Source organism: Ascaphus truei, chromosome 4, assembly GCF_040206685.1.
Source record: "Ascaphus truei isolate aAscTru1 chromosome 4, aAscTru1.hap1, whole genome shotgun sequence".
In the NCBI taxonomy this organism is placed as follows: domain Eukaryota; kingdom Metazoa; phylum Chordata; class Amphibia; order Anura; family Ascaphidae; genus Ascaphus; species Ascaphus truei.
In genome coordinates this window covers 14,788,268-14,808,765 of record NC_134486.1, presented here as the reverse complement: position 1 = coordinate 14,808,765, position 20,498 = coordinate 14,788,268, and the positions used below count along the sequence as shown (strand labels likewise).

The following is a 20,498-nucleotide window of genomic DNA, read 5'->3' as shown; positions in this document are numbered from 1 at the left end:
GAGAAGATGGCCTGTGGGTTTCCGGGAGGGCGGTGGCAGCGTCGAGGACGAGGAGTGGAGAAGACGGGCTGAAGATTTCTGGGACAGCGGCGGCAGAGTCGTCTAATCGTATGGGAGGAAGTGGTCTGCGGGTTCGATGGGTTGGCTGCCATTTGTTTTGGGTGGAGTGTAAATCACCGTATTTCTTCTTGACATAATAAGGCTGACGTCTATTAAAACCCTTAGCCTTTGGGGTCAGTAGAAGGTTTTCTTTATTGGCCTTAGCCTGTCGCTTTGACCTTGGCGTGGAAACGTCAACTGCCTTTCGCTTTTTCTGCGTGACAGGCACGGCAGAGGTGAGTGGTTTCCTACGTCCATAGAATCGGGGTTGATCCATGGAAGCAGATGGCACAATGCAGTATCTGGACAAGGGCAAGTTCAGATAAAGATCATCCAGTGGTGGGCTATGCAAAGTGTGTAACCTTTTATGCATGGCAACGAGGTACAGGTGTTGAAAGTGGGCATACTCTAATGTGAGTCATTACCGTATAAATACATCATCCATTTTGTGGATTCACTGCACATTGAATACACATTGACTAAACATCGAATATACATTCTTGTGTTTGTATTTCTTTCTACTCGCAGCAATGCCCGTTAAAAAGATTTCCAAGGAGCTCAGCATGCGAATTAAGGAGATGTACACGAGCGGACACCGAATTGCTGCTATCAAACGCTGGTTAGCTACTTCTGCCATCGTTGTGCCAGCAACCACCGTGAGGTATCATGCACACGGAAAAACAGAGAATGCAAAAGGGCACCAAGGGTAACTAACACGTAAATATATTTATACAACTTAAATTTATATATTTTTTTTAGATAAAATATTGTACTATAGATCTACAGCACTGTATCTAATATTTTTGTTATTTCTGTAGATTTATATCACAACAGTATACTGTATATAACTGTATATATTTTGTATATTTATATTACAACATTATATATATATTTTAGATTTATATTACAACAGTATATATATTTTTTAGATTTATATTTATATTACAACAGTATATATATTTTTAAGATTTATATTACAACAGTATATATATTTTGTATATTTATATTTATATTACAACAGTATATATATATTTTATATTTATATTTATATTACAACAGTACAGTATATAATATTTTATATTGCTGCATATTAATAGTTTGTTTTTCTTTACATTGTAGGGAGACAACTCTTCTGGTGGACAAAATAAGTGAGGAGAATGATGAGAAGAGTGCATTAAGGGTCAAATACACTCTGCAGGAAAATCACAATCTCACTGTATCCGAGACCAGCATAAAGAAGATGAGACACAGCATGGATGGAAATATGGACGTGTGAGGTTAGTACTGGACAGTACAGGAGGTAAAAGTGTTGTTTAGGAAACTGTACTGTACCGCTAAAATTATTTATTCCTTGTCATTACAGAGCGTATCCCATGATAAGGGATGTTAACAAAATCAAGAGAGTGGTCCAGGCCTAGGCATGGATCGACAGTGGAGAAACTTTCCAGGATTGCATCTTCACTGACGAGTCTACTGTTTCGCTGGAGAGATTTGCCACCTTTGCGTTCCACAAAAAAGTTCGCATATCTTTGAAGCCGCGGCCAAAACACCCTGTGAAGCTGCATGTGTGGGGTGCCATCTCTAGGCGTGGACCAGGATGCATTGTCATCTTTGAAGGTAAAATATCTAAAATATAATGTAGCCTTATGCACTATACTGTTCTAGTGTAGCCTTACTATTGTGCAGTTTTTTGAGCACTTTTCTTTTCTTGTTATAGGAATCATGAATAAAGCTTTCTTCCAAGAGAAAATTGTGCTGAGATAGTGGAATACATCACACACGAGTTCCCGGATGGTCACCGCTTCTACCAGGACAACGATCCGAAGCACACCGCGTCAACAGCGCATATCCTTGAGCACGGTATCAACTGGGTGAAGACGCCAGCGGAGTAAGTGCGGTAACCGTGTCTCATTTTTTCCCCACAGTTTTTACTATGTACTGTATCTCTTAAACTAATTGTCCTATTTTTCCAATGACAGATCGCCAGACTTCAATCCGATCGAAATGGTCTGGCCTCAGCTAAAGGACCATATTCGGAAAGTGGTGAAACCCTCCAAAAAGGACGAGTTGGCGAAAGGCATAATGAGTTTTTGGAACGATGTACTCACCGTGGAACGCTGCAATAAATATATAGACCATATTGCGACTGTGTTGCCCATTGTGATCACGCGTAATGGGCAAGCATCAGGAAAGTAGTACTGTACTGTAGTATTGTAAGTACAGTATGATACAGGTAAGTATGGCACAGTACATACAGTACATATTGTTACGCCGGTGCTGCCCGCAGACCAGACCCATCCCTTCTACTGAGGTGAGGAACATATATGGTCACACACCCACAGCAAAAGGAGCGTGTCCGGAGTGTGGTGATTTAGGCGTTGCCAGGCCAGGTGACGTTTGGCTAGCAATACTTGCCGGTAACGGTGAAGAAGTGCCGTTGTCGTTGCCGTTTAGCCAAGGTCAGGGATTGGAGAATTCCGGAAGGTCGTTGTCCAAGCAGGGGTCGAGAGCCAGAGATAGATGTCCGCCAAGCAAAGTCGTAACCTGAGTGAATAAGAGAGAGAATTCCAGAGAAGAATCCAAGTGGAAACTATGTCGAGCAATGAGTGAGTGGGAGGACAGGCACTATAAAGTGCGGCTGACCAATCAGAGGTGGAGGCAGACCTGGAGGAGTGCGTGGAGCTATCCTGGATAGGTCCACTTGATTGGCCGACAGGTGAGGACTCTTATTCTGGCAGGAGTTTCAATTAGTGTGCTGGGGTCGTGGTTTCACTGCTAGTGCAGTGAATAAATTATCTTCACCCGGCGCGCGCTTTTCACGCGCGCGGCCGGGACACATGGCAGCCGCATGGGAGAGGGAAGAGCTAGCAGGAACGGCAGACCATCGGGGACGGCGGGGAACCCCCAGAGCAGCAGGAGGTAGGTGGCAGCAGCGGGGGTTAACGAAGGTGAGGAGAAGCCAGGGCGCGGGTGCCGCGATCCCAGACTCCTCACACATATATACAGTAGTTCCAGTATAGACTAGTTTGACAGTACTAACTGCATTCACAATGCCATAATGCCATAATACAGTATGCACCTACAGTAGAGTACAGTAACTGCTCAATTTTAGAGAGAGCAGCACCAGCCATCTGTTTACATACTGTAGTATTTAACAGTAGTCAGAGTATACAGTAGTTCCAGTAGTTCCAGTATAGACTAGTTTGTGAGTACTAAATGCCTACTAACTGCTCAATTTTTTTCTTTCCAGAGAAAGCAACACCAGCCATCTACAGTAGTACTACACATCACACAATGCCATAATACACTACGCACATAACTGCACTAATTTTTTGTTTTCTTGTCGTTTCAGGAAAAAAAGATGGCCTTGGGGGAGGTGGGGTGTTGTGTGCAGTCAAATCTGTTATATAAACAGCATTAATGATGTACACAAAACCTCTCCTCTCTCAATGAACTACTGTACTGTTCACAGAATGAGGAACAAGATAAAGACGGAAAAAAGTATATTACTATATATAAATATTATACATTATATATTATTAAATATTATTCTTATAAATGTGCATTATTCATGTTTTACCATGTTTTACAAATGTTTTCTAAATGTTTATCCAATTTCAATCTGCCAGAAGAACTTAATAAAGACTGCATTATGTATTTTTCATGATTATTTTTATATTTGAATTTTTGGTTCCTGATAAAATAAAATAAATATTTATTTACATTCCTGCTAATCATAATCATTGACAACACCCCCCCCTCCCTCCCCCACACCTACAGTACACCAATGAATAAGAAAGAATGACAAAACAACATGAATCAGTTAATGTTTTTTTTAACTCTCAATTCTCACAATGCTGTGCAAATCAGATTTATATTTCAAATTCGAGAAGGGATTTTCCAAAGCGTTACCGTAAACTAAGCCTCAAAGGGTTGGGGGGGTTGGGTGAGTCATGCGTTAACTCCCATCTCAAAGAGGATTACAGTACATGCAGGAACAGTGAGGTGATTGACGCTCGGCTAGGGACGGATTAAAAACACAATGACTAGCTTCAGAAAATAAATGGCTCTGTGGAGGGGGGGGGGAGTTGGGTGAGTCATGCGCAGTAAGCAGCTAACTCCCATCTCAAAGAGGATTACATTCAGAAAATGAATGACTCTGTTGAGATGTTTGTCGATAAGAGTTTGTGTGTGCGTGGGGGAGGGATGAAGGATTAGTTGTGCAGCAGTTCAAAGAAATTACTTAGAGTAGAGTACAGTAATTTCAAAAGGCAGTTCAACATAATAATTTGATCCCTACACCCCCAAATAAGGGGTTAAAGGGTACAGCTGCATGAAGTTCTAAGATAATGACATACTGTACTATAATTTCAGTATGTACAGTAAAAAGCACACAAATCAACCATGTGCAGTCAAACGCACAGGGTCGCAGTCAAAAGCTACAGCACAGATTGAATATCGTAATATCAATATTGTTTTCCAGGCTTGTGGATAAAAATAACAGTTAAAAAATTATAATTCAAAAGTTTTTTTTGGGGGGGGCACTCAAGCAAACAGTGGTGGGTGAAGTTGCAGGCGCATGAGCAGTAATCAACTAGCTCCCATCCGAAAGAGGATTACACACAGGCGCATAGAGAGGTGATGCTCTGTGCAAATCAAATTCGAGAAGGGATTTTCCAAAGCGTTACCGTAAACAAAGCCTCAAAGGGTTGGGGGTTGGGTGAGTCCTGCGCAGTAAACAGCTAGCTCCCATCTCAAAGAGGATTACACGCAGGCGCAGTGAGGCTTTGTAGCTCGGCTATGGACAGATTAAGAACACAATGTCAAGATTCAGAAAATTAACGACTCTGTGGAGGGTGGGTTGGGTGAGTCATGCGCAGTAAGCAGCTAGCTCCCATCTCAAAGAGGATTACACGCAGGCGCAGTGAGGCTTTGTAGCTCGGCTATGGACAGATTAAGAACACAATGTCAAGATTCAGAAAATTAACGACTCTGTGGAGGGGGGGGTTGGGTGAGTCATGCGCAGTAAGCAGCTAGCTCCCATCTCAAAGAGGATTACACGCAAGTGCAGTGAGGCTTTGTAGCTCGGCTATGGACGGATTAAGAACACAATGTCAAGATTCAGAAAATTAACGACTCTGTGGAGGGTGGGTTGGGTGAGTCATGCGCAGTAAGCAGCTAGCTCCCACCTCAAAGAGGATTACACGCAGGTGCAGTGAGGCTTTGTAGCTCGGCTATGGACAGATTAAGAACACAATGTCAAGATTCAGAAAATTAACGACTCTGTGAAGGGGGGGGGGGTTGGGTGAGTCATGCACAGTAAGCAGCTAGCTCCCATCTCAAAGAGGATTACACGCAAGTGCAGTGAGGCTTTGTAGCTCGGCTATGGACGGATTAAGAACACAATGTCAAGATTCAGAAAATTAACGACTCCGTGGAGGGTGGGTTGGGTGAGTCATGCGCAGTAAGCAGCTAGCTCCCATCTCAAAGAGGATTACACGCAGGCGCAGTGAGGCTTTGTAGCTTGGCTATGGACGGATTAAGAACACAATGTCAAGATTCAGAAAATTAATGACTCTGTGGAGGGGGGGGGGGGTTGGGTGAGTCATGCGCAGTAAACAGCTAGCTCCCATCTCAAAGAGGATTACACGCAGGTGTAGTGAGGCTTTGTAGCTCGGCTATGGACGGATTAAGAACACAATGTCAAGATTCAGAAAATTAACGACTCTGTGGAGAGGGGGGCGTTGGGTGAGTCATGCACAGTAAGCAGCTAGCTCCCATCTAAAAGAGGATTACATGCAGGCGCAGTGAGGCTTTGTAGCTCGGCTATGGACGGATTAAGAACACAATGGCAAGATTCAGAAAATGAATGACTCCGTGGAATTTCAAATCCTTGAGCTAGCCTTGTGTATGTTCGTGGGGCAGGGGGTTACAGGGTACAGCTGCATTAAGTTCAAAGATAATGACATACTGTACTATAATTTCAGTATGTACAGTAAAAAGCACACAAATCAACCATGTGCAGTCAAACGCACAGGGTCGCAGTCAAAAGCTACAGCACAGATTTAATATCGTAATACAGTATCAAGATGGTTTTTGCAGGCTTGTGGAGAAAAAAAAATTAGAATAGAAACTTTTTATTTTTAATTTTTTTTTGGTCACTCACTCAAGCAAGCAAGCAGTGGTGGGCGAAGTTACAGGTGCATGCGTAGTAATCACCTGCTGTCAAGAAGGAATGTGATTGAAACCAGACACACATTCAAAGGAATGGTGTGGGAGAGATGTACTGCATTGTAGAGAAGATAAGAAGTTGAAATACCCTGCAGGGCAGTTAATTATCCTGAGCGATGGGCGAGCGCTGTATATGCCGAAATGTGACACTGTTACAGTACTGCACACGCCTATGCATTTCAACAATTTTCAAATGAGACATACTGTACAGTACAGCACTGCAAATGTATGTATTGTATACTTTAAATATGCAAATTACAATTACTGCGCGCGCACACACAGACTGTGTACTGACATAGGTTGAACCGCGAAGGTATTAGACTTCCAAGACAACAGCTCGCAAACTTCCCCCTGAGTTTTTACACGGCATTGCAGTATTGCAGACAGCGAGAATAAAATGCTAATATTACGAGAGCTAAAATAACGCAATTCACTCCGGGCAAAAAAATAAAAAAAACGCACCTAACCGGGATTATCTGAGAGCCGCGAATCTAGCCGTTTTAGACTCAGGTCGGCCGCCACTGTATAACTCTTACTCGCACACATGATCAAATGTCTATGTCAAGATACAGACCGAATCACCTGAGGTCAATGACACAGAGGAAATAGCTGCTGACAAAGGTTGCCGTGATAAAAATCACTCTCTCTTGGCAAAATACCATCTTGAATGAATTAATAAATAAGGTCACCTGATAGATATAATTGCAGGAGAAAGAGATTAGAGTAACTGTCAAGGACATGCGAGATAGAGGAAGAGCAGAGTGGACAGGGAGTCTGACCAAGGAAGCAAGGAGACTAAACAAGTGTGCTGACATCCAAACACTGATTCAGTCCACCAAGGGTTATGGTACCCAACTGGTGGATCCAGAATGTCACACGCCGGCAAAGTGCTTTGAAGCGATCACCTCCCAGATTGCAAGGAGAAATGTGTTCAAGACCCATGATGGTCATAGAACTACAGTATGGTCCTGATTATGGGCTAATTTAAAATGCCGAGGGAGACTGTGAGTGTTAATACCCTTTAAAACATTTCTCCTATGCTCGAGGAAGCGAACGCTTAATGAGCACGTGGTGCAACCAACATATTGCTGGCCACACCCGCACTGGATCAGGTATACGACATAGGTACTAAGGCAATTGATATTGCACTTCATCTGTTAAACCGTCCCCTTACTGAATGATGCAAATTGGGATTTGACCACTAGATGCTTGCAAGTAGTGCATCTGGCCCTCCCGCACTTGAGATTACCAGATGGGCCTGCAGTCGCAGAAGAGACAGGTGGACCACTTGGCCTTAGTTGACTCGATGCTACTATATTTTTGATGTTTCTAGCCTTTCTGTAGATGATGGAGGCCCTCTCTGGGAGGGTAGACCCCAAATGTGGGTCACACTTGAGAATTCTCCAATGATCATTGAGAATCTTTTGGATGTTTCTATAAGATTGATTGTAAGTAGTTACAAATCTCAAGATGGAAGGACCAGTGTGCCTTGTGTATCTAGGAACACCATACCCCATGTGAGGCCTTTTATTTGATGTGGTTAATAATAGAGACCTATCAAGTACCCTCACTTTTCTGAGGGAGTCTGAAACTAACTTCCTATCATACTGTAGCCTTTGGCTAGAAATTTCTGACTCAAAGTGTCCGTCTGGTGCAGAAAATCACTCTCTAGTGCAGTTTCTTTTGATCCGATGAAACTGCCCTAGAGGAATTTTCCAGAGCCATTGTTTGTGGTGATTGCTGGACGCATGGACGTAGTTGTTCACAGAGACAGACTTGAAGTGAGTGGGGGTGGTGATATTCAAATCTGAATATGAGGCTAGGACTAGATCCAAAAATAGTATGGATTCTGCATTGATGGTGTGAGTGAATTTTAGTCCTAAATGATTATTGTCAAAAGAATTCAAAATGTGAGTTAAGGCCGCCTTTTCACCATCCCAAATCATAATGATGTCATCTAAGAAACGAGGTAAATGAATAAAACGGCGGTCACTGGTACTCCGGAAAGAACTCCAACCAGGCGCGTAAAAACTAAATTACTTTAATAATCAAAAAAGAAAAAAGAACATCCACATGGTAGTATACCTCTGACGCGTTTCGTTCTATAGTAGAACTTTATCAAAGAGTAACACCCTCTCCGTCCTCCTCTCTCTAAATACGCAATGCCGTATAACCATTGGCTAAAACTAACCACATGACCATTCTCAGGCAATAGGCCGAGAACCAATCAGAATTAAATAATATCGGCTTGCATCGAGAGAGTAGGAAGTGCTCATAATGAACACAGTGTAACACAAGATATACTCATGATAATTAAACAAAGTGACAATATTTGGACATAACAAACAACACAAAAAAAGGGGGTTTAAAAACAAAGAACATGTGGAAAAAGAATAGTGTAAACATCAACGACTCGATTGGCTCATCATAAATGATTTACACAGATATATGAATATATAATAAGCACTATAATAATATTGATAGAGCTAAATTACTCTTAAAGGGCCAATGCAAAGAAGCTAAAGATGCAACCTATATGTACTGCACCGACACACTTTATTCGAGCAAATACCCAGTATGTACCTGGCAGATACCTGGAATGCGCCGCTCCTCACCTCTGACAAGCCCCGTTGCATTTGCCTTCCCAGCCTGGGTTCATGCCTGGCTGACGGGCGGCTGATCTGTTAAATGATAATGATTAGGATTTAATAGGCTGCAATGCTTCGCGTGTCTACCAGATGGCATAAATTCATGAATTGTAATGCAGTATATATATATATATACTGTGCAGTATTGCAGCCAGCGGGAATAAAATGCTTCAATCCCTGCCTGGAAAATACCTCAATGCACTCGGGCAGAAAACAGTCACAAACCTCAATACACCCGGGTATACCCGAATTCGTGGGACTAGCCGAGCTCGAATAAAGTGTGTCGCCAGTGTATGCTTTAATACCTGCTATCAACGCTTCAATGTATACATATACTAATGGAGAAGCTGACTATAGACAAAATCTAACAGATAACTCATATTTAGATGATACGTATAAAACATTATCTGTACATAGAAAAATATATACACTTTAAAATAATAAACTCTTATAGGCATAATAAAAATAAGCATAAGAAAGGATCCCCACCTCGAGCACTATTCATATTGAAAGGAGCTAGGTGTTCAAAAAATGTTTTAGCTCCCAGTCTAAATTTATACCAGATGGTTGGAGTGTGTTCAGGGTATGGATCCAAAACATCTCTTGTCTATTTAGTTTATTAACCCTATCTCCCCCTCTTGGGTGACACAATATATGCTCAATTGCTGAATATGAAAAATGGGCTATACCCCCTTTTGGACAAAGACTAAAGTGCCTGGATACTGAATGTATTTTATCCTGTTTCTTAATGAGTCTCACATGCTCTGCTATCCTTGTCTTTAGTTGTCTAGTTGTACGACCTATATATTTTTTATCACAACCACATGATAACATGTATATCACAAAGCTACTATTACAATTAATAAAGCTTGTGATGTTATACTTCTTTTTGTTGGAATCATACATAATGACTTTCACAGGGTGAGCATAGCGACACATTGAGCAGTGGCCACATGAAAAAAAACCCTTGGTATACCCTGAATTTGTGGGTAATCAGAACGGGAGTCAAAGAGGCTAGGTGATAAATATGACGCTAACGTTTTTGCTTTACGGTAAGTAAATGTTGGTGTACATTTAGTGATATCTGTAATGTCTTTATCCAAGGATTATGTTGGCCAATGCTTATTGACTATATCCCGGATGGACTTCGATTGTTTACTATACTGCACCGACACACTTTATTCGAGCAAATACCCAGTATGTACCTGGCAGATACCTGGAATGCGCCGCTCCTCACCTCTGACAAGCCCCGTTGCATTTGCCTTCCCAGCCTGGGTTCATGCCTGGCTGACGGGCGGCTGATCTGTTAAATGATAATGATTAGGATTTAATAGGCTGCAATGCTTCGCGTGTCTACCAGATGGCATAAATTCATGAATTGTAATGCAGTATATATATATATACTGTGCAGTATTGCAGCCAGCGGGAATAAAATGCTTCAATCCCTGCCTGGAAAATACCTCAATGCACTCGGGCAGAAAACAGTCACAAACCTCAATACACCCGGGTATACCCGAATTCGTGGGACTAGCCGAGCTCGAATAAAGTGTGTCGCCAGTGTATGTTGTTACAAAGATGGGACATCTATCATTAGTACCAGTAAAAGTATTAAACCTAGTTGTTTGTCTCCTTGATTTATTCTTATTCAGAAGTTTAGCCCTATCTAGTGAATCGGCATATTTAAAGGCGGTATTGATAATCTCCTCTGTATAACCTCTAGCCTTGAATCTGTCTGACATGTCTTTAGACTGCTTGAGAAACGTGTCATTATTCGAACAAAGTCTTTTTAGCCTGATGAATTGGGCCTGTGGTATACTTTTTATGAGAGAACGTGGATGGCTATTATTGGCCCTGAGCAACGTATTTTTGGAATTTGCCTTCCTGAAAATATCGGTTTGTATGGTCATGTCGTTGTCTATGTAAAGGAATAGTTCGAGGTAATTTATATGATTTATATTTTGTTCAAAAGTGAAATTTATATTTAAATTATTGTGACTAAGTGTACTAATGAAAGAAAACAGTGAAACTTCATCACCCTCCCAGATCATTTTGAGATCGTCAATATATCTCTTAAAGAAAATTATATTAGTGCGAAATAAATTATTAATGTGATATATATAATGTGCTTCCCAAAAACCCATAAATAAATTAGCATATGATGGTGCAAAACTGTAGCCCATTGCTGTGCCTAATAACTGTAAATAAAACTGTGAATCAAACATAAAATAATTATGTGTTAATAAAAAAGTGATAGATTCCAGAAGAAAAGCCACATGAATGACAGAAATATCTGATAAATTCAAAAAGTGCCGTATTGCTGTTAAACCGTGCTCGTGCTGTATAATGGAGTACAGGGAGACCACATCTAATGTGACCCACCTGTACTCCTTCTTCCAGACCACAACCTGTAGAGCGACAATAAGTTCCGTTGTGTCCTTGATGAATGATTGCAGACGGAAGACCAAAGGTTGTAAAAAGCTGTCCACATACCACGATAACCCATCTCCCAAAGATCCAATGCTCGCAACAATTGGGCATCCAGGTGGATAACTTAACTCAGTATTATGGTATAGCCTATCCCATAGCTTCTTTGAATACCCAGTTAATCAACCCCACACTGATGAGACCCATTAAGGTCGAAACAGCTGTCTGTGGGTGGTTTTCTGGGTATGCACCTTAACCCTGGCTGTGCTCAAAGCTGTGACCATGCAGCAAGCTTAAGCCTATAGGGAACCATGTTAAAAATGGTTTTTGAAGCAAAAAGTGGCACTGAGTGCTCATTTGCATGTCATTTTCCAGAATCCCTTGCTGTAGTGGAAGTGCTGTATGCTGGGTGATAATGGTGAAAGGTGGGGTTGCAGACCTGCCTAAGACATGCAGATGAGCATACAGTTGTATTTGCATACAGTATTTGCTTTCCTGTGGAAGGTTTTTGTCACTTTTTTTACTCACCATAACTTAACTCAGTATTATGGTATAGCCTATCCCATAGCCTCTTTGCATACCCAGTTAAATCAGCCCCACACTGATGAGACCCATTAAGGTCGAAACAGCTGTCTGTGGGTGGTTTTCTGCGTATGCACCTTAACCCTGGCTGTGCTTAAAGCTGTGACCATGCAGCAAGCTTAAGCCTTTAGGGAACCATGTTAAAAATTGTTTTTGAGGCAAAAAGTGACACTGTGTGCTTATTTGCATGTCATTTCCCAGAATCCCTTGCTGCAGTGGAAGTGCAGTATGCTGGGTGATGATGGTGAAAGGCAGGGTTGCAGACCTGCCTAAGACATGCAAATGAGCATACAGTTGTATTTGCATATATATATATATATATATATATATATATATATATATATATATATATATATATATATATATATATATAAAGAATAAAGCGCCCAACCCTAGTGCATTACTGTTATAAAAAACAATTTAATTAAATCCAAGGCTCACAAATTAAAACTCACAAACAAAGTATTTGTAAAAGCGTGTTATGAGAATTATACTCATGCTCCGATGAATGATTAGAATTCCGCTCCTCTCCTCCACTGCTCCAAACAATCGTGCTGACTACCACAAGCCTCCGTTCAGCAGGAACTCGCGCTGTCAGTCACGTCAAACTCTTCCTCCGGAAGCAGACCTCCGGTGTCTTCGGTTCTGGGCTGGGAGTGAATTCAATATAACAGCGGGTATACTTGATATTATGGTGTCAGTAAATCACGAAGGAACACCTAGACATCAGCATCACATGCGACCCTACGCGTAACTTCAGATACTGTATGCTGATTTTGTCAGGGGATAAATTCTGGGTATACTTGTTGCTGCTATATATACCCAGAAACCAACTAATTAAGATATGCTAGCTAGAAACTCATGTGCATAGTATATGCACTAATGACTAATTTCAATCTCATAAACATAAATGCTCTAATCAATATGCCCAATAGTTAAGCATAATAAATAATGTAAATATAAAATAAATATAAAATATATATATAAATTGCAACTCAAAACCTGAGCAGGTACATAAACATATGCTATACAAAAATATATAAAAGACAATAAAGATCTTGAACACATACAATGCATCTAAAAAAAAAAACCAATATAATATTAGGTATAAACTAAAAAAAAAAATATTCAGAGGAGGACTTTTATTTAGTTGTTAAATTAGAACTGGCTTGTTTAGGAGGACAAAATGTATTTAAGATGAATTGATACTAAAATAACATAGATCACAATTATCATACTAAGTAATGTTAGACAATGATGATCTACTATTCATACTTATGTAGAAAATCAATTTGAAGATGACTACAAATAGTATTACCTATTTGGAGAAAAGAAGAAATTCATAGGCAGAGATAATAATGCTAGATTACAGAGATAATTCTGATTGGTGACTGGAGGAAACTAGATCAGGTGTTTGTCTTTACTTAAAAAAAATCAGCGACAGAATACATCAATACTAAATCTATACAATCCAATGTATTTTATCTCAAAGACTTGTTTTAACCCCTTACATGGCGCCATAACAATATCCTAATGTCTAGATCTAATCATCAATTATTGGATATTGATAAGATTAAATATGGCCTTAAAAGTATAGACATATTAACAGGCCCGAGTAAATGTGCTGTAGCAATACTTGCCGGTAATGGTAAAAGAAGAGAAGTAGTAGTTGCCATTAGCCAAGGTCAGGGATAGGAGAGATCTGGAAGGTCGGGTATAGAGGGAGAGGGGGATTGGCCCAGTATTAAAGGGGTTGCACCCCATATGGCCACCCCCTGACCTCACTTGGGTGCAAGGGGTTAACTGGTCTGCGGTCCAGTAATGTGTGTTTACCCTGCTTCAGCACCCAAATGTATTCCCCTGTAACAATGTATTTCCCCCATTGCAGTGTCTTCACCAACACTCCCACTGGGATCCGTTCGGGAGGAGAAGGGTTAATAGTTAGGAAGTGATTATAGCCCTTTGTTCCATTTTCCCGCCTTTGCAGGCTCCATTTTGCAGTTCCCCATAGGCAGCCGTTGCAGCTCCATACGATCCTATGGGGATTCTGGCGATTTGGGCCCATTCTCAGAGAAGACCTGCAGGTGACGCCCGAGAGGAGCAGCGACGGTTCCCCATTGTAAGTCAATGGAGCCATTCATTTCAATGGGGATTCCTCAAAGCCGACCTCCAGGAACGGGTTGGCAGCCATCCAAACCGCAGACTGCAAAAGCGGATATATTATCTGAAAGAGAGCTTTGATCACTCCAGGTCAAGTTCAAATTAAATTGGAGTGGGAAACTTAGGTTCTAGGGCACCCCGGAATAAAATTATTTTTGGCCCTAGATCCTAGGAACCCCCTCACTCGACCCCAACCGGGTCCGAGAGTTAATGACCCCGGTAAAGGGTCGTGCTCATTATGAGGGTCGTGCATTGACTCCAATGGCGGAGGTAAAAGACGGAAGTAAAAACGGCTAAGTCGGAATGAGCAGAAACCTAGAACCCATAACTCTGGTTCTGTTCAACCTAGAGGGCTGAGATTGAGCCACCATGTAGTCCTAGTTCCGGCAGGATTGCATGGCAAATACCGACCCTCTCGGGGCAACACAACAGAACCAGGGTAATTGCAAAGTTTAGGTTTCTGCCATTGACTTGCATGGCAGAAAAATGCCTCGTGTTCCAAAAGTGCTTTTAAACTGTAATTGTGTAACTCCGGTCCGGTGGGTCGCAATGAGCTGAAACTTGGCCACCATGGAGGGTCCCCTCCGGCATGAGGGTCTGGCAAGTTTCGGCCCGTTCGGCCCAGCCGAATGGATTATTTTAATATATATATATATTTAGAACTGTACTGTATTTTAAAGCGGGGATTAAAGCCCACAAAAGTCCCTGGCTCTGCTTAATGTTAATGCTCAGGGGGGTGACCCATTGTCTACAACAGACCCCCTGATCAAAGGCTAAGCCGCTCTGGCTGAATACATTAGGGCGGAGAAACGCAAGGCTTGAGTGGTCTGTAAGTGCTGTAATTCACACTTACAGACAAAGGGTTTCCTGTCCAGATACCAGTCTGGTAGACATTTAGGCGCCCTGACTTTGGTGTGGGGCTAAAGAAATGAGACCCCAAGGGCTAGATGTGCGCATGTGCCAACTAACTGGTGGCATGATCTAACAATGTTCCCACGTTAGCTGGCAAAGAGGGATTGGGTGCAGATAATTGTCATCCATGTCTGGCACCCAATGCCAGGGTATAGGACTGAAATCCCATATAAACCAGTGTCAGCCCTATACCCAGTGTCTTCGATTTTACAACTACTTGATGCCTGATTGCTGTATGAATTGCCAATCCTGTACCTGTATGCTTCATTACCCAACCCCCTAAGTAAGTGCTATATTTTGTCTGTTATTTGTATCATCTTGTGTGTTCACCTATTTAAGGAATAAACTATATTTATTATATCTAAGTAGTGTTCAATTCAACCCAGTTATTTTCTGTATATTATATCCTATCACAAGTTACCGTGACAGGCATATAATAACCTGGTGGCAGCGGCAGGTTTGAATTGAACCTGTATTACAGTTTACTGCGGGAATTCTGTAATATAGTAGGAACTCGGGTGAATTACGAATTCCTAAGGCTAACGATATTGAACACACGGGTGTACAACATATAACACAAGATATAACATCAACTCACTGTTCCTACCTAACCCCTAAAAGCCTTGAACCATGAGCGAGGGTGCCGGTTCATCTACAGTCCGGACTTGGGCTCAGCTGCGGAACAAGTGCCACGAGTACAGGCTGCCCATGGAGGGCAGAGATATGGAGCAGATGGTGGAGACCGTCAGAGAATACGAAACCAGGCTTGCGGAGCTCCGAAACCCAGCTCCGCTTGTCGCCTTGCAGCCGCTCGGAGAGCAAGGAATGGACCCAGCTCCGGGATGGCAGAGACCCGGGGAGGGAGCGGGGGCACCTCCCGGGAATAGAGCCGCAGGAGGGGTATTGGTCGCTGTGGCTACCAGTCCATTCACCCCTGAAATGCTGGTGCTGATCACTGCGTGGAGTGACAGAGGGACACCGGAGGAGCGATGCAGTTCCTGACACTGGCAAATTGCATGGCAAATACCAACCCTCCCGGGGCAACAGAACGGAGCCAGAGTAATTGCAAATTTGGGATTCTGCCATTGAGTTGCATGGCAGAAAAAAGCCTCATATTCCAAAAGGGCTTTTAAACTGTAATGGTGTAAATCCGGTCCGGTGGGTCACAGCGAGCTGAAACTTGGCCACCATGGAGAGTCCCCTCCAGCATTAGGGTCTGGCAAGTTTCAGCCTGCTCGGCCCAGCCGAATGGATTATTTTAATATATATATATTAAGAACTTTACTGTATTTCAAAGCGGGGATTAAAGCCCGCGAAAGTCCCTGGTTCTGCTTAATGTTAATGCTCAGAGAGGACGACCCATTGTCTACAACAGACCCCCTGATCAAAGGCTCAGCCACTCTGGCTTTATACATTAGGGCGGAGAAACGCATGGCTTGAGTGGTCTGTAAGTGCTGTAATTCACACTTACAGACAAAGGCTTTCCTGTCCAGATACCTGTCTGGTAGACTTTTAGGCGCCCTTACTTTGGTTTGGGGCTAAAGAAATGAGACCCCAAGGGCCAGATGTATGCATGTGCCAACTAACTGGGGGCATGATCTAACACTGTTCCCATGTTAGCTGGCAAAGAGGGATTGGGTGCAGATAATTGTCATCCAATGTCTGGCACCCAATGCCAGGGTATAGGACTGAAATTCCATATAAACCAGTGTCAGCCCTATTCCCAGTATCCTCAATTTTACCAACTACTTGATGCCTGATTGCTGTATAAATTGCCAATCCTGTACCTGATTGCTTCATTACCCAACCCCCGAAGTAAGTGCTATATTTTGTCTTTTATTTGTACCATCTTGTGTGTTCACTTATTTAAGGAATAAACTATCTTTATTATATCTAAGTCCTGTTCAATTCAACCCAGTTATTTTCTGTATATTATATCCTATCACAAGTTACCGTGACAGGGGGTCCAAGCTGAGATCGAGGGACGTGAGAAGCTGATTAGTCAAGAGGGAGCCGGGGTCGAGAGCCAGAGATTGTAGTCTGCCAAGCCGAGTCGTAACCTGAATAAGCGAGGACAAAAGAGAGAGCCAGAATAGACATCCACAAGAGATACTACTGAAGCAGCGGCCGTTATTCGAACACTTCAAGCGGCAATTAATGCGGGAAACCGTGATCACAACGGGGACAAAGCTTGCTGTGTTTAATGAAATGACCGCGACACATTAGCTTCCCAAAGCAGGGACTCCTGCTATGTGAATGCTACCGACGTCTGCCTTTGTGTAACAGACGCGCAGAAAGAGAGTCTGAATCAGTCACTCTAACTGCGCGCCTCCAACAGCCGATCGCGGGGGTTTTATTAAAATTCTAAAATAACAGTTTTGTAGCAGGGGGTCTCCTGAGCTGAACAAATTAATTTCAGGTCCGGGGACCCCCTACTTCCCGATTTACAAGCCCCGTTATGGGGTGCCGGTACACCCGCCATGTTAAAATCCTGTGGGATCGAATCAAAACAATGCAGAGGGATACCGGCACCCCATAACAGGGCCTGTATCTCGTGAAGTAGGGTGTCCCCAAGGCTGAAATAAACTTTGTTTAGCTCGGAAGACCCCCTGCTCCCCCAAACTAGTATCAACCCCCTCCCCTAATGATAAAAAATCATTACCTTAGCGGGTAGCTGCTAAGGTAATGAAGCTGCTTATATTTTATTTTTATTCATAGTGTGCGTGAGCAGGGTGTCTCCTGAGCTGAACAACGTTGATTTCAGGTCCGGGGACCCCCACTTCCCGAGTTATAGGCCCGTTATGGGGTGCCGGTATCCCCGCCATGTTAAAATTGTGGGTCACGTGACCGCGGGACTAGAGGGATACGGGCACCCCATAACGGGGCCTGTAACTCGAGAAATAGGGGGTCCCTGGACCTGAAATCAACTTTGTTTATTTCAGGAGACCCCATGCACACAATAAATACAAATTTTAAATGTAAGCAGCTCCATTACCTTAGCGGCCATGCAATGCCTGCTAAGGCAATGAAGGAGTTAAGGCACAGGTGCCAACGCTGTGTGTAAAAAACTAAACAATGGCCTACACAGTTTAATAAATCAACCCCCTCACCCCCCGCCCCGCCGTACCACCAAAGACACATACATTACATTAATGGGCCAAATAACTATTATCCAGATATGGATAATAGATTATTTGGCTCATTATTAAACACATTAACTACAGTAGCATAATAAAATAAAATACAGTTCTACTGTTCTTACTAACACCGCAATACAGTACATTCTGACACATACACTACAGTACTGTATGACAAGCAATGCTCTAAATAAAATTAAATAAATAAATTACCATAAATCAATCCATTCACAAATCAATTCCAATACAATGCAAATCAATTACTGTGCACAAATCACTATTCAAATCCTAGAAACAAAACAAATAAATAGAAATAAATTACCATCAATCAATTCATTCACAAATCAATTACAATCCAATCCAAATCAACTAAACAAATCACTATTCAAATCCTAGAAACAAAACAAGGAATCAGAAATAAATTACCATCAATCAACTAAATCTAACCAACAATAAGCCACTATTAAAAAGCAAGGCCCCCCCACCCTGAAATAAACTATAGCAAACACATTTGCACACCAAGCTGCAAAATACAGTTAAAAATCCATCAAAAAAAGCAAGCAAACATGAGCAATACAAGCTTTTATTTGCACTGTATTATTTTTATCCATAGGGGTCGAGAGCCAGAGAGTCTAGTCTGCCAATATATAGTGCGGCTGACCAATCGGGAGCGGAGGCAGGCCTGGAGGAGCGCGTGGAGCTGTCCTGGATAGGTCTCCTTGATTGGCAGGCAGGTGAGCAAGTTTGGTCTGGGGTAATAGCCTGCAGGTTATTTGGGGGCGTGGTTTCACTGCTAGTGCAGTGAATAAATTATCTTCACCCGGCGCACGCTATCCAAGCATGCATGGGACTAACGGCAGTCGCATTAGAGGGAAGTACCTGCGGAGCAGAGGCGGGCCGCCGGAGACGGCGGGGATGCCCCAGGGTAACGGTGGGTGGATGGAGCTGGCGAGGGGGACGTCCCACAGTAGAGGGAGCAGCAGGAGGTAAGGGAGATTCACACTGCGGTTGCCGAGACGCCCTAATCCTCACAGTAACCCCCCCCTTCAGGGTCGGCCTCAGGATGATCCTCCCATGGTTTGGATGGAAACTTCTTTTGGAAGCTTTTGAGAAGCCCTGATGCGTGAATGTCTTTAAGAGGTACCCATGACCTCTCTTCGAGTCCAAAGTCCTTCCACTGAACCAGGAATTGAGCCTTACCTCTCGAGAGGCGGGAATCCAGTATAGCTTTGACCTTGTACTCTTTGTTGCCCTGTATGATCACAGGATCTGGTTTAAGAGTGTGGTCCGGAAAGTGAGGACTGGAGATGAACGCTTGAGAAGTGATGTGTGAAAAACATTAGGAATTCTCATGCTTTGAAGGTGGAAGGCCACCGGGTTTATCTGCTCCATGATAGGAAATGGGCCCAGAAACCTAGGTTCCAATTTACAGTATGGGAAGGGTTTTGAGGTGGATATTCTTGGTAGACAACCAAACCTTATCCCCTGGCTTGTAATTGCGTGCAGGTTGGCGACGACGGTCAGCCTTGATTTTCGAAGTCAGGGAGGCCTTTTGAAGTGCCGATTGAAATCTAGCCCAAGAGTCATGTAGGAGGGAGATGCGTTCATCCACGAATGGTACTCCAGAGGAGATATTGGAAATAGGCAGGTGAGCCGGGTGGAATCCGTAATTAATAAAGAAAGGCGTCTCACAAGGGGATTCATTCCAAGAGGAGTTAAAGGCATATTTAGGCCAGGGAAGTAATTCCGACCAGTCGTCCAGGGAGTCTGAGACGAAGCACCTTAAATACTTCTCGAGTGATTGATTAACCCCCTCGTTCTGCCCATTAGATTGAGGGTGATATCCTGAAGAACAAGAAGAAGAAATGCGCAAACTTCTGGTGAAGGTCCTCCAGAATCTGGAAACAAATTGAGAGCCTCGGTCTGATACGATGGATGTGGGAATGCCATGGATCCGGAAAATCTCTCTGGAGAAAATATCGGCCAGGGCGGGTGAGGAGGGTAATCCTTTGAGAGGAACAAAATGTGCCATCTTGGAAAACCGATCTACCACTACTAGAATGGTGTTCATGCCATTCGACCTAGGCAATTCAACAATAAAGTCCCTGGATATGTGGGACCAGGAGCGCTCAGGGATGGGTATAGGCCAGTGGCTCCCAAACTTTTTCGGTTCAAGGCTCCCCAAGGCAATCAGGATTTTTTCAAGGCTCCCCAAGGCGATCAGGATTTTTCTGCGGCGCCCAAAGTAAAAACAAAGGTGTATATACATACCTAACAGTTGCAGTGCGCAGTTGGTGTCTCTCTC

General features: G+C 42.9%; 1 protein-coding gene across 1 annotated transcript in view; it reads right to left on the bottom strand.

The window, feature by feature from the left end:
• LOC142492232 (vomeronasal type-2 receptor 26-like) overlaps positions 1 to 20,498 on the bottom strand; it is an 81,509-nt gene that overhangs the window by 35,905 nt on the left and 25,106 nt on the right. The window lies entirely within an intron of this gene.